The sequence below is a fragment of the Sinohyriopsis cumingii genome, chromosome 1, assembly GCF_028554795.1.
Source record: "Sinohyriopsis cumingii isolate HCF-2022 chromosome 1, ASM2855479v2, whole genome shotgun sequence".
In the NCBI taxonomy this organism is placed as follows: domain Eukaryota; kingdom Metazoa; phylum Mollusca; class Bivalvia; order Unionida; family Unionidae; genus Sinohyriopsis; species Sinohyriopsis cumingii.
In genome coordinates, this window is record NC_142961.1 from 99,085,467 (window position 1) to 99,099,019 (window position 13,553).

General features: G+C 40.8%; 1 pseudogene across 1 annotated transcript in view; it reads right to left on the minus strand.

Annotated features, from left to right (window-relative positions):
• Positions 1-665: 665 nt before the first annotated feature.
• LOC149807431 (carnosine synthase 1-like) overlaps positions 666-13,553 on the minus strand; it is a 39,475-nt pseudogene continuing 26,587 nt past the window's right edge. The window contains exon 9 of the transcript XR_016420578.1: positions 666-2,669. The product of XR_016420578.1 is annotated as a carnosine synthase 1-like (transcript). The remainder of the gene's footprint in view (positions 2,670-13,553) is intronic.

Sequence of the window (13,553 nt, forward strand, 5' to 3'; positions counted from 1 at the left end):
GTCTACGAGTCACCCCATTGCCAGTATTAACATGATCGAATTAATGCACGGTATTTACAAAACAATAGCAAGATGCTTTAGACGCTAATTGTGCAATAATTCCAACACAAAACAGTTTTAACTTTTTTACTAATGGCGGCATATATAGCCAGATTCAACCTACATAATTATCAAAAATACCTGAAGACCTTTATCAAAAGCGAGAGGCTCATTAATTCAATATGTATATGACAGCTAACTATATTGCAAAAATGCAGGGCTATAAAAATTTAATTAGAAACGAATGGGTGCAAAAAAATATGTGTTGCTGTTTTACCAAGGCAAGAAAATCCCAGTCGCGGGGTTACATTATTTGTCTCCCCCCCCTCACAGAGCCCTTTGAGGAGATACATTATTTAACCCTTTGACTGGTATTCCATGGTCGTGATTCAAACCCCAAAATATATTGTCTAGAATCTCCTGATTTGAGATTCTTAACAGTCTGTGCCATTTTTACTCTTTATTTTGCAAGTACAAAACAGTATCACGGGCAAGACCCATGTGCCATCACCTTTGTTGAGCTTTACTCATCATGGAAACGTTTCATGCTGCAGGTCAGATGAAAACTTACCCGCTGAAATACTTTACAATTCTATCAAAGAAAGAACAAAAGGCTTTCACGTGTTATGAAACCAAGCATATTACATTTAAGATTAAAGCAAAATCTAAAGCAAGAAAACAAAACAGATGACTCTACAGTTACAATGATTCTATTGTGCATGAAAATCAAACCCCAACGACACCAAAATTTTAACTATCGTCGTGTCACTACTAAACTATTGACACTCTCTGACTGATGTAGCCTCTATATCAAAACCTAAAGAGTACATTCATATAACATTTACTCATTTTAAATCAAATTTAAAGTGTTCTTTTAACATTTAACACTAATGCTTTTTAACCAAAGTCTATTCAGTCCTGATTATTGAATGCTCTGTACCTTAACTGTCACCAAGAAACTTCCAGACGAAAGGTATCTATCGCTATGGACTTTTATAGTGGTGGCCATCTACTACGCTTAGGTCAATGTAAAAGTTCGTCGAGTGGAATCGTCAAAATAAAGTGTAGTACGAATTTCTTTATCAATATGCGTAGCTTTCACTGTGACATAACAGCGCGCGACATTCAATATAGATTGTACTGGATCTCACCTTTAGGTTCATTTGATCCAAGCAATGTCTACGTACTGTAACATTGATTTTGCCGTATGCACCTCTGGGGGTGGTGGTGGTGGTGGTGTCTAAATACTGACCATCCGAAGGAATATGGATTTATATAAATCCAAATGAAGTCAATAATTGCCACTATAAGGTATATTTAATCAAATTCTTACAAATGACACCCATTACTGAAATAGTCTGTATTGAATGCCTATATAACCCGTGTGGTTTGTACTATAGGTGTAGCATGTATACATCTTAGTACATTTTAATTCCGGATGTATATATTTTAGTTCCAATATATATGCATATTAGTTCAGCATGAATACCTTTTTATTCATTAAATTCTGCGTCTTGCTGCTGCAAAATTTTTAAACATAAAAACCAGACACCCATACCCCCCTTCCAGTCTGCATTGGCCAAAACCTGCTCTGAAACGTTTCCATTTTTTTTCATATACTCCAGAAATCAGTCAGGAAGCTATCTACTATGTAATCAGGATGGTCCATATTCAGTTCCTTGGAGATTTCCATAAGTTTATGTTTGGCTTTTGGACGGTCTTCCTCCATCACAGCAACGTTGGCAAACTGTTTCTCAAAACCACCAGGACCAACCTCAGGATGTTGATCGAATAGGTTGAAGTGAATTTTCCCGGCTGCCTCTAACTCTACACTTTTGGAGATATAGTAAGGGTTCTGGAGAAGATGGCTATGCAGAGAAGGGCTGCACATTATTCCCATCATCTGACCCTTCGGTATCCGATCTGGCACATATGGCTTAATACCACAAGCGACCTCGAATGCAGACTGGACCAAGTCTACTCCATATATCTTTTTAATCCAGGCCTTGGATAGGAGCCACCCATCCTGCCGTTAATCTCCACCAGTTTTGGACCGGTTGGCTCCATCTTAAACTCCACGTTGAAGACAATTCTTCAGGCCAAGCTCTGTGCAGCATTGGTAAGCAGCGGCAATAAGCTGTCGTTGTTTGCCTTAAGGAAGAACACTTGGCATACGTGTGACAGTCTCGGTGAATGCCTTTCCTCTTATTGGACCATTTTCAGAAACAAAGGCAGCAACCAGCTTTCTTTCATGGAGAATAAGATCAACATCATGCTCTGTACCAACAAAATACTCCATAACCATTAAGGTGTTAACATGACCAAGTCCAATGCCAAAGTAGTCTTTAGGCTCCTGTAACACTGCACGAATTTCCTTGTGCTTCTCCATTTCATCGGCGTTTCTTACGACGGCGACACCAACATCGCTGGACCCGTATCAAATTTCATAACCAGAGGAAACGTTTGTACTTTCTGGACATTTTCAATGTCAGCTTGATATCTCAATGCTGAGAACCCTGACGTGTAGAGGAAAGTCTTTGGCCAGTGTGGGATGTCAGCAGTCCTTTTTCTGATGACAGCTAGTGTTTCACTCTTGTTTTTTGCACTCAAGGCGCCCTTCTCAGTCGATCCTAATGACAAAAAAATTAAATACAGAATTTGGTATTTCAAAAACGGACAAGGTATCATTCGATCAAGGACTTCGCTTAATTGTTTGGGAAGATCTGGTAGCTCATTTGGTTACAAAAAAAACCTCAAATCCAAGATCTGCTTGTTAGATGACGGCGCAGGCCATTCCTGACGCAGCTGCTTCAGTGTACCTATGGGAAAGGTACTTGCTGCAATTGCTTCGGCATAATATATCCAACAATGTGTACAAGGAGCCGTTACAACCAACAGAAACATGCATTGCTTGAATTGGCACATAACTTTAAGCATGTACGAGCTATTTATAACTGTGCTACCCACCCACTGGGTCACCCGTGCACCTGTAATACTTAAAGCTACACATACTGTATTATCAGACGAGAAAGCAAACATGCTGTCATCGAATATAACAATAAGTTGCTCTGTGCGTATGTCGGAGTAATTTCCTTTACCCGATGTGACGTCCAACGATGAATCTGTCGAACGAGGATGATTTAATTAAAGTAGAAAATCCATATTTTTCATGAAAGTCATTCATAGTTGATATGTAATTTTACGTTTCCGTTTTCTTCTTTATCGACCATAGCTAATTACAATATCGTCATTTCTATGAAACTTCATGAACTTACCTTAATCTGACAATATCTTTTCGTTTAAATTAAACCTATGACATCGAAGTAGTAAATGGGGATACCCTAGCCTCAATGGGAATAATCATTACAGGACCCCCTGGGACAATCTAGCCTCAATGGAAATTTAACATGGAGAAAAATCGTGGGACAATCTAGCCTCAAGGGGAATTTAACATGGGAAAAAGTCTTGGGTCACTCTAGCCTCAAGGGGAATTGAACATGGAGAAAAAACCCTGGGCCACTCTAGCCTCAAGGGGAATTGAACATGGGATTTTTTATTATTTTTTTTTAATTTAAATTTAAATTTAAATTTAAAAAAGGGTAGGCAATGGAAAGGCTATCTCTTTTCGAGAAATATGGCTGGCCTTGAAAAGGGCCTTTGGGTTTTCTTCTTCTTCTGCTTATAATTTCTTCTTTTTCTCCACCAACTTCTTATTTTATCTTCAACACTCTTTCTCTTCTTTTCTTTCTTTTTTTCTCCTCCCCTTCTTTCTTCTTCTCTTCCTCCTCTTCTTTCTTCCTCTTTTCATTTTCTTCTTCTTTTTCAATTTTTTCATTCCATGCTCTCATCCTTATCCTTTCCTCTTCATCCTCCTTCTCCTCCTTTATCTCTTTCATGACACCACTTATCTTGTCCTTTACCTTTCTCAAGTTATTAATTTAAATCTTTACACGATGGGGACTATAGGAATAGTGGTCTTCAACGAGTCTTATTAACATCTGCTCCATCATTCCTAAATTGTCTAAAACGCCTTGCAATATTTGCATCTTGTCAATTTGGTTCGAAGCCATCTTCTTTGTAGAATGGTTTGAACGACGAATACTGTGGGTTCTTATAGTGAAAGCGCGGACGTGATGGAAAACATCCCCCTTAAAACATAAAATTGATATTACCTAGATCATGACCTAACATCGTGCAGACGTGAAAGAAAACATCCCTACTTTTCTCATTTCATATAATATACTATCCACATAAGTGAAGCAACAATAAACAAACCCCAAATCTACTATTTACACACGCAAATTATTAAAACAAAATCCATAATCTACTATCCACACAATCGTACGTGAGCGCTTACAAAACCCAAACTATACTCTCCACATACGCTAAGAAACAATAAACAAAATCCATAATCTACTATCCACACAATCGTACGTGAGCGCTTACAGAACCCAAACTATACTCTCCACATACGCTAAGAAACAATAAAGAAACCCATAATCTACCATTCGCACAAACTTACGTGAGCAGTTACAAACACAAACACACAAACACATACCCTCGCACTATGAAAAAAGAGTCAGTGTTTATAATCACACTACTCTACCTACACACACACACACACACACACACACACACACATTGGCAAATCGATAGTTATTTCTTTTCTAGAGTATTGGGTAGCCCTTAAAAGGGTTGTTTTTTTTTGAACTCCAGATGCACCTATCTAATGGTTGCACCTTCCTGGCCTGGCGCCACACACGCATCTTCTTCCCCAGTCTCCTTTCACCTTTCTTCTAGGGAGCGCAGAGGGAGGATGATTCGCTTCAACACCCCAATCCTCTGTCTCGGGAATATTGTACGACATCCTCTCTTCTAGTTTCTTTTCCTCCTCTTCCCTCTGTCTTCTCTCCTCCTCTTCGTTCTTCATTCTTTCCTCTTCTACTATAGCCTCCGCGGCCAGTTCATTTAACAGGCGCCTGACATATTCCAGATGTATCTGGAGTTCAAGAAGTTTGCTTATTCTGCTATTCATTCTTGTGTTGATCAATCAACAAGGGTAGCTAGACTGCCCAGCGAGTTTCAATTTATAGTGAAAGCGCGGACGTGATGGAAAACATCCCCCTAAAAACATAAAATTGATCTTTCCTAGTTAGTTAGTTAGTTAGTTAGTTGGATTATAGTGGTTTTCGTTCTTTTGAACATGTACCACTTTTTTATTCACGCACTGCGTGATTTTTAATTACTCCTGGGGGAAGGAAAAGGAGCCTCATCCCCCAGGCTTTTATGTACTCAAAGAGTACTTTTTAATTTAGCCACTCAGGTGTAGGACTAACTAGTCCTTAACAACCTGACTGAAAGGCTAATAGACATGAGTGGGAATAGTCACACCACACACTCGTGTTTCTTAGTTGGATTGAAATGCCCCAGGTGTCAAACCAAGCAGTATGTGACTCCCGCAACGATTGGTCGGCAGCGATGAGGTCACATTAGGACACCCGGTCTTGTGGCATTGACGAAGTGGCCCGCTTTTTTGATATCATCAATTGCCTTTCCCAGTCCGATATTCCGGTAGACAGAGCCTTCCTTTTTTCCACTCTGTTTAGGTGGTGCAGGTTCATCAGCTTCATCGCCGCTGGATGATGATACTTCCAGGGCCGCTGCCAGCGTGGAAGTTTCAAATTCTTCAGTGTCGTCTGCCAACATTGCCTGGATTTGGCTGAGTATGTTAGTAGAAATAGCTGTGGAAGCTTGATTTAAAAGTTCAGCCAGATGTTGTTTAAGAGACAAGGAGACGGTTAGGAGTATTTTTTTTTTTTTTTTTTTTTTTTTATTCATCAATTCCTTATTTATTTTGATTCCCTATCTTATTGGTTTGGAATGAAAACTTGTTTTTATGGTTGTTTGTATGTTATTATGGAGTCCTGTTTTAATTAATTCCTATTTTCCTATTTTAATTTTTTGTGGCCTTAATTGGTTTTTATTATTCGGGGTATGAACGGCTGTGTCAGTTTGTGAACCTACGAGACCTAGCAGGCCGTCATAATTCCCAAACAGTGATTTTGTAATATTCGTCCTTAACTGGTTTTTATTATTCGGGCTATGAACGGCTGTGTCAGTCTGTGAACCCACGAGACCGAGCCGGCCGTCATAATTCCCAAACAGTGATTTGTTATATTTTTAACTGGTCTTTGATTTACTTTCTTAGATTTTTTTGAGTAGATTGGATTCGTGTATAAAACTTATGACATTTTTGAATGTTAGATTAATATTGGGGTTTGTGTTCATCAAGAATTCTGGGTATGTTGTAGGGGATCCAATTTTATGCTGTTTAACTTTAAACTTAGCCCTTTCTTTTTCAAGTGTATGGCAGTTGTTAAAAATATGCTCTATGTCTTCTGGGACCCTGCAGTGGTAGCAGTTAGGGTTATGTGGTTGTGGTCCTATGTACTGTCCGAAGCTGTTAGCCAGCTTGGTTTTGCCCGTGAGTATTCTATTTATGAATTTTTGTTCACTGCCTTTTGTTTTGGGTGGTTTCCTATTTCTACATACTTCTTTAATGATGGTTTTTAGTTTCCTGCCTTGAGTGCTTGTGTTCCATAATTCCTGCCATTTATTATCAATGAGGGTTTTAGATATGCTATTGAGTTCGCATATGCTATAATCTAGGTTGATGTGAGTGGTTTCGTTTAGTTTTTGTTTAGCTGTTATATCTGCCATATCGTTACCTGGTATGTTAATATGGGATGGTATCCACATAAATTCTACTTGTAAGTTATTATTGTTCAGTATTTTTAACAATAAATTGGTTTGCCTAAGATAGTTTTCTCTTGATTTGGTGTTGTTATTAAGTATTGAGTTTATGACGCTTAGCGAGTCACTTATTATTACCGCTTGGGGTATTTTGTTCTCTTTGATCCATTTGAGTGCTTCAAGTATGGCCCAGAATTCAGCTGTGTATATAGAGCAGAGGTTAGGTAGTCTTCTTCCTACTTTAATGTTAAGTTCGGGGATTACGTAAGCTGCTGCTGTTCTGGGTGGTTCTGTAATTTTGGATCCATCAGTGTAAATCTTAATGTAGTTGCAATATTTTGAGTTGATTTCTTCTGTACAGATTGTGTTTAGTTTGAGTTCCTGTTCGTTTTTATTGCCATATTTCGTAATGAGGGTGTTAACTGTGGGGTTGATATTTATCCATGGTTCTTTGTCATAGTGATTTGCAATTTCTGCTTGGAGTTTGTCTATAGGAAGTTGTTCAACTAATTGATGGACTAATTTCCCTGCTGGTATGTTTTGTGATAATTTAGTTCTAAAAGGTATGTTGCATTTATTTATAGCTAGCCGGGTGGGGTGTGTGTCGGGGTGTGTTGTTAGCCTGGCTGCATATCTGAGGGTGAGTTCTTGTCTTCTAAGGTGGAGCGGCAGTTCTCCAGTTAAGATTTGAAGTTCCACTAGTGATGTGGATGGTAGTGCACCAGTGCAAATAATTAGGGCCTTTCTTTGTATGCTATCTAGTTTTTTGAGGTTATTTTGCGGTGCCGAGTTGTAAATTTGGCATCCGTAATCTAGTTTAGATCTAATTAACGATTTATATAAAGCTAGTAAGGTTTCTTGATTGGATCCCCAGGTGGTTCCTTTAAGGGTTGTAAGGAGGTTAAGGTCTTTATTACACCTTTTGACTAGTTCGTTTATGTGGTGTCCCCAGTTTAGCTTGGAGTCATAATGCATTCCTAAAAATCGTGCTACATTTACGAATTTAATTTCTTGATTTTGGATGGTGAGTTTGGGAAACTGATTTTGTAATTTACGTTTGGTGGTGAATAATACTGCTATGGTTTTTTCATGGGATATTTTGAAACCCCATTTATCAGCCCATTTCCCTATTTTGTTTAAACTTGTTTGAATATCGCTGATTACTTTGTGGTTGGAAGGGTTTCCTGCTCTCCATAATCCACTATCATCAGCAAATTGTGAGAGTTCAATTAGTTTTGATGTTAAGTTGGTGTCCAAGTCATTAATCATGATGTTGAAAAGGGTTGGGCTGAGTACGCTCCCTTGTGGTGTACCGTTTTCAAGTGTGTGTGGTTCAGAGTAGATCATAACCAAAAAAAAAAAAACAACAACGCGCGGACCTAAAAGAAACACTCACTCACTTTTTTATGCTACCCATCACTATTTTAAAAATTTTTATAAATCACTTCAATAGACTATCCACATACGCAAAGCAATCCAATCTAACCCCAAATTTACACCTCAAACACCAAAAAAAAGACATCATTTTAATCTACTATCCATATCAACTTACTTAACCACTTACAAACACAAACACACAAACACATACCCTCACATTTTTTTAAAAAAGAGTTAGTGTTTGTTTTCACACTACTCTACCTACACACATTGGCAAATGGATTGTCATTTCTTTTCTAGAGTATTGGGTAGCCCTGAAAAGGGCTGTTTTTTGTTTGCTATGGCATTCTTTTTTAGTTTCTAAGAATGCGATGTCCTCTGAGGATAGACTTTCTGGCGATAGGTCTGCTTCTTCGAAAAGAGAAGAAGAACTCTTTGGTGTCGATACGACAATCGACAAAGCCTCTGTCAGCTTCAGGTTGCTGCTGCTGTTGTTGTTGTTGCTGCTGTTGCTGCTGTCTCTGAAGTCTGTACTTCTCTGTCCATTCTTCTTTTTCCCTGTTCATTTCTTCTCTGAAGAGTTCTTCTATCAGGTCTTCAGTGATTTTTAACATTCTCACATTCTCTATTTCTTCTGGCTTCGGTATCAGACTGTGTCTGACCCTATGCAAATTCACGTAGGCTTCGTTGAGCTTAGCTAGTTTGGAGCACATCTTCGTAGGAGGATGAGTCGACAATGGATGGTTAGACTGGAAACAACCCCGGTTCCTAAAGTCAAAGCGCGGACGTGAAGGAAAACATCCCCCACACGGTTTTTGAGTCGCAACGTTTAGTGAGTGTCATGAGAGGGATAGTAAGAAATGAAAGAGCATCAATCCAACATTCTTATAGCCAAACAAAAGGCAAAGGCATTTTTTTCAAAACACAACATTTTTTATTCAAAAATCACTTAACACTAAACAACAACTCTAACATTTTTAACAATAATCCAACAGTATAACATCAAACAATTTTTTCAAAACACAACATTTTTTATTCAAAAATCACTTAACACTAAACAACAACAACTCTAACATTTTTTAACAATAATCCAACACTAAAAGTTTCTCCACTAGGTAAAGAGGGATAACAGTCTTCCATGGTTTCTAGTAATCTAGGATGACTTCTCTCAAACTGTTGATTTCTATGGTATTATCGAATTCTGCATACAGGATGACGTTCACCGTTTCATCAGGGTCTCGGTCTTTAAACTGAATTTCCACACGAATCTGGCCGGATTTTATAGGGTAGAAATGTCCCTCGTCGCTGCCTTGGTCTGGAGTGAAATCGAAAGCCCACAAAGCGTAGCCTCCTGCATAATCCTCGTACGTAATACCGTGACTGGTATTGGTTCCTAACTGTCCGGTGGCTTCGTACAGGGACAAGTACGATCTCAAGTAATTCTTCTTGGTAAAGTCAGGTTCGAAAGGTCGGGTACACAAGGTCTTGCCATCGCGACTGACTTCGATTTTGGACACGCCAAAGTGTTGAAAGTAGAAAGGACTTTTTTCGGCAGCTCCGTTGAAGGCTGTATTCTCGAAGATACCAACGATCAAACGTGTGGGTAACTGTCCTTGGAACAGATGATCTTCGATCATGGATCGCTGTCCCTTGGGAATGGTGAAGGTTTTCACTTCCACGCGTCGTATGGGATACTTGGCAGTCGTTCTGCTCAACGTCTGACTGATGTCGTTTCCCACTTTAGGTAACACTTCCACACGGCGTACGTAGAGTCTGGCTTCTAGGATTTTGGTTTTGTAACCGTCACTATCAGCCATCAAATGGAAAGCGGCACTGCTACGATTCAGTCTCAGGCGGACATCCACCCCGTTCAGCAAATACTTTTCTTGCAACCACATGTCCAAATGCAAACGATCCATCAGTTCTAAACTTGTGTCGGCTCCCGTGATTCTCTTTCTTCGTTCTACAAATCCATCTTTGTTGTCTTTCTTTTCATCAGTTTCCAATATTTCAAACTTGGATAGGTTCGTCAGCTTCCCATACCACACAGGCATTGAGATGAGTGTTCTTGGCATCTATTCCGTACGTCAAGAGATTTTCCAGGTAGGCACGATAAGGGTAAGTATCCATGCTGCTACTGACCAGTTTGTTATTCAAGTACAAGTCCACTCCACTGAACAAGGAATGCATGAAATTGTTGACGGGAGCTACTGCTTCATCGTCTATAGCACCTCCAGTCTTATCTAGAATTTTGACTTTCAGGTACAAGTAACTGCTATTCAGATCGATGTAATCTTCGGGCTGTCCTTTGATTTCAAACTCGATGGGAGCGGAATCGGTCAGTGAGGAGACGGGGTGAAATTCCACCCACTGGGATTCTTGCATCGTCATCATCGTGGGGGCATGGCAAACAGATCCAGTTCCGTCTTGGAACAAGCGCAAGATTCTCGGTGCATCATTCTTTTTGTCTCTTTTCTCAATAATCGAAAACGTCTAAGTCTCGAACGGTTCTTCTTTTCTTGGCCTTTCTCGCTTGAAGTCTGGTGAAAGGGTGTTTTCTTCGTCGTCTCTTTCTGCCTTGTCCTTGCTGAATGCCTGACTCGGTAGCGTGCAGGGCATTTATAGGTGTTTCTCGGTGACCCAAAATGTCTTTGCCCGTTTGCAGCAAGACATTTTTGCCTGCCCTCATGAAGGCTTCTTTAGGGTTTTGTTTGTCGATGATGACATTTTGGAGAAATTCTTTGCCTTGCGTCAGTGCCGCATCTTTCAAGGCGTGCAATCCGCGTGTCACCATCGGTTTCAACACAGGGGACACCGAACGAAAGGCCGATTTTAACATATCTCCTAAACCGTGTCCTCGCTGTCGAGCAACCCCTTGGTACACTGGATACATGACTTACGAATCGTGAGAAAACCGTTTTCGAAAATGGAATATTTTGTCCCAAATCTCCTTTTATAGCAATGTTGACCGTGTCCAAATACGACTTACTGACAGGAAAATAGTGAGGACGTACAAATTCGCGGTGGACGTGGTAAGTGTTTCCACCTTCCTCGTCAGTGTTCGTGGCAGAATCCACTTTGAAAGGAATGACACGCAGTAACGGTACGGAGGTGTGTCCCACCACGTTGTACTCCACCACATCGGAGTACACAAACATCAAATTCAGTCCTTGGTTCAGTTCTACCCGGGCACGAAATAACTTGCTAAAAGACTCGTTGTCGTAAACGATGGGTAATTCGCTTTTCTTCATCATGCTCATTCTCAGGTTCATGTCTCCGCCCAACATGTCATACAATTCAGGACAAAATAAGATGGACAGGATTTTACTCCGTTCAAATTTCATCAAGAAGCGACGAGCTGTTTTGTGGTACTCCATGGTGACACTTTTGTTAACATGCTCCAAAGCTTTCAGAAACACGACATTAAACCTGGAGGTTATGGTGCTGACCAAATGTTGACCACTAAAATAATAGCCTGGGGAAATGAACAAGTGATAGGTGGTCTACTTTTGTGTACGGGTTTTCTTATCATATTTGACATTGTTATCCATCCACTGTTGCAATTGTTCGTCATGAACTTCCACATCAAAAAAATTTTGATTGGGAAGGACATTGAGGACTTGGGTCGGGTGAATCATTTATACTAAAGCCACTTCCCAATGGGCTTCGTGATCTAAGGGGATGGCTTGAGGTAATTTGGCCGTGTAACAGCACAACGTGTTCTTGGGAAACACCTCCATGGAACTGTCACTAGGTAAGGTTAAGTAAAATTGGTTTTGGTGACTCATAATTCCAGAGATCTGTGGCTGTCCGAGGGGTTAGTGGGCGTCAGAGGCGTGTCTCCGCCCAAAATGGGGTTCTGGTTGTGGTTGGATTGGTGACTGGCAATGGCACTGGACACAAGGTTCCCGTGGTTCCCGTTCGAGGTGAATTTCAGGGAGGGATTAGGAAGCAGGTAACCGATGCAACTGCTCAATAAAATGGTCCACAATTGTTTGTCTCCTTGTTGCAAACTCAAATTGGCGATGGCTGCCCCGATGACACAATACAAGACGAACATTTGGCAGAAAAAGACGATTTGCGTTTTAGGCACACGTTCTCCACACCACACCCACAAGGGTTGATTTTGTAAATCTTGCACAGAAGAACTGGGTGAAGGAGGAGTGGTCGACGTAGCTGCGTCTGTGTGAAAAGGCATGATGGTCACTTCTTTTTATAGTCGATGACTTGCGAAGCGTCGATCCAAGAATCAAAACTGGGCGGATATCCTTTCCAACGTACTTTGACTTCTTTGACACGTCGTTTGCCCACTTTACGGGTTCTGCGTTCGAGAATGCTTTCGATGTCGTACACGTCGTCTTCTTTTTTGGTGACACGTTGTAACTCGGGCAAATAAAACGTTCCTTTGAGCACTTCTCCGTTCATGTCTTCCAATTTATAGACGGCAGGATGACGGCCATGCACTCGTCCAGTGACGCGAAACAGTTCGGTCGTCCAGTTAGGTAAGTAACCTTTGTCAAAAGTGCGTTTGGTTTTGCCAATGCGCACCCAATCTCCTACGGCCAACTCTCCACTTTTCTTGGGGACAGCCCTCGTCGGGGACGTACCAAATAGACGCTCACACACCAGCGCTTCGTTGTCGGGAGTCACGTCTTGCGGGGCACGTCCGATGCTTCGATGGTAAGATTGGTTGTACGCTTGCACCAGGTGCGGTAAGATGTCGATGTATTTCAGAGTGTGGTGATGCGTAAAATATTTCCACATGCGTTCTTTCAAAGTGCGTTGAAAACGTTCCACGATGCTGGCTTTGGTTTCGGGATTCTCGGTGGTAAAAAAATGAATGTCACGTTTCTTTAATTCTTTTTGGAAAGCTTGGTTCAGAAATTCGGTACCTTTGTCCGTTTGCCATCGAAGAGGGTGACGACCGCTTTGTTTCAACACCCGTTGCAGGGCTCGCACTAACTCGCTGCTCGATTTGGAAGTCAAGGGTACGACCCAAGCAAATTTGGAAAAGACGTCGATGACACAAAACAAATATTTGTAGCCACGATTGTAGCTGGCCAAATGAGAGACATCGGCTAAATCGGCTTGCCATTGATGATCGATGCCTTCCACTCGGGTGCGACTTCTGGCAAACTTGCGTCGAATGGGTTTGTGTAAAGTGTAGGTAACTTGTTCTTGTAACCATCGTTGCACTTGAGGTAAACGGAGACTTTTCAGTTGCGTTTTGGCAGCACGATACAATTTTTGCACTCCTACGTAACCTGCAGGATGGGAGGGATCGTAGCAAATGCTGGCTAAGACTTTTTCCATTTTTTTGTGTTGGTTGGTGTGTTAATAAGGCACCCACTCTTGGGGGAGGCTACTCTTTTTCTCTTGGGGTA